Consider the following 1,506-nt stretch of genomic DNA (forward strand, 5'->3'; position numbering starts at 1 on the left):
ATGTAAAGAAACATCCTGCTGCGGAAAGAATGTAAATAAACGTTATTGGCAATACATATAGATATTGTTCACCTAAAACAACACTAAAATATTTTTTTTTTCTGAATCCTGTGCTTGAGTATGTGTTTTACTATCAAAGAGCAGACATACTGTACACGTTTTTATTGTTTATAGTATTATACAATGTTCACAGTGTTATATATAACAACTAAACAATTAAATAATTTATTTACTTTTCCAACAAAGGTTACAATTTTCAAAAATTTACATACTGCCATATTGAGAACATTTATGTCAGGAATATTAAACTACATACTATACAACAATTTTTAAAAAGTTGTCTGCCAAAAATTATAAATATTGGGAGTTGTCATTACAGGTACAGGTTTAAAAACACTAAGACAATATTTAGTTTTTTATTAATTTATTCAATAGTAAAATAGTTCAACATAAATTAACCTATTTTAGTTAATAGCTACTTTGAAGTTTAACATTAAAATTCCAGGAGTCTTTACAGTGGACAGTTGCTCTTACATTTAAGGTAAAAACTTTCAATATGTTCTCATGAACTGCTACAATCTGTGAGTTTTTCTAGATGTTTAATGAGGTTATAAAATATAAACATGTTCAGTTTTCATAGGAGCCGATTTGTGCATAAAACCTTGATTGAAATAAAGAACATCAGTTTTATTTGCATTTACAGAGATGTCTTATTGATCAAAGATGAATACATCCTCCTGAGACCCCGACTGATGTCTGATCTACTGTAGAGTAGACATACACACTAATTATATACACAGTTGAAGTCAAAAGTTTACATACACCTTGCAGAATCTGCAAAAATTGGATGAAGTGGACTAGAGCCCTGTACCGGCCTCAAATATCGGCCCTAGCATATGATGTTGCCTTGTCTGACAGCTCATCAGAATTCTCGGCCCAAGCCCATCTTTTTTTTTCCTTCTCTCAAAACAGCTTATACTACTGTTTCAGCTATTAAAATAGTTCAGTTTTGTATATAATGGGAGAGTGTTTATAAAAAAAAAGAAACAAAATATAAAGTTAATTTAGAAAAACGTTTGGAGCATTTTTTGTTCGATGATGTTTTATTAACAAGGTTCGGGAGGAGCACGATCAGATAATCAATCAGTCTGGCCCAGGTGGAGCTTGTCAGCTAATCACCTTAACAAGCACATACGTGGATGTATATATACATACAGCCAACTTACCTCAGTTCCACGAAAGGTTTTCCAGCATCCCGCCTCCACCCCAACACCTCACTACCAATCTAATTTCATCCCAGTCTGGGGATGGGGGGGAGAAAGCCCCTTATACTGGAGCGCGGCCACTTATGAAGTGTTTCTTGGAGGTTATAGTACATTGAAGAATGATCATATGACTTTTTACATGCGCCATGTGACCTGTAAATGCGCCTACTACTAATCTAATTTCATCCCATTCTTGGGATGGGGGGATGGCCCAGTTCAGCCCATTCCAAGGGTTCAGCCA

The sequence above is a fragment of the Sinocyclocheilus rhinocerous genome, unplaced genomic scaffold, assembly GCF_001515625.1.
Source record: "Sinocyclocheilus rhinocerous isolate Xijiao unplaced genomic scaffold, SAMN03320098_v1.1 scaffold1075, whole genome shotgun sequence".
NCBI classification, from domain to species: Eukaryota; Metazoa; Chordata; class Actinopteri; order Cypriniformes; family Cyprinidae; genus Sinocyclocheilus; species Sinocyclocheilus rhinocerous.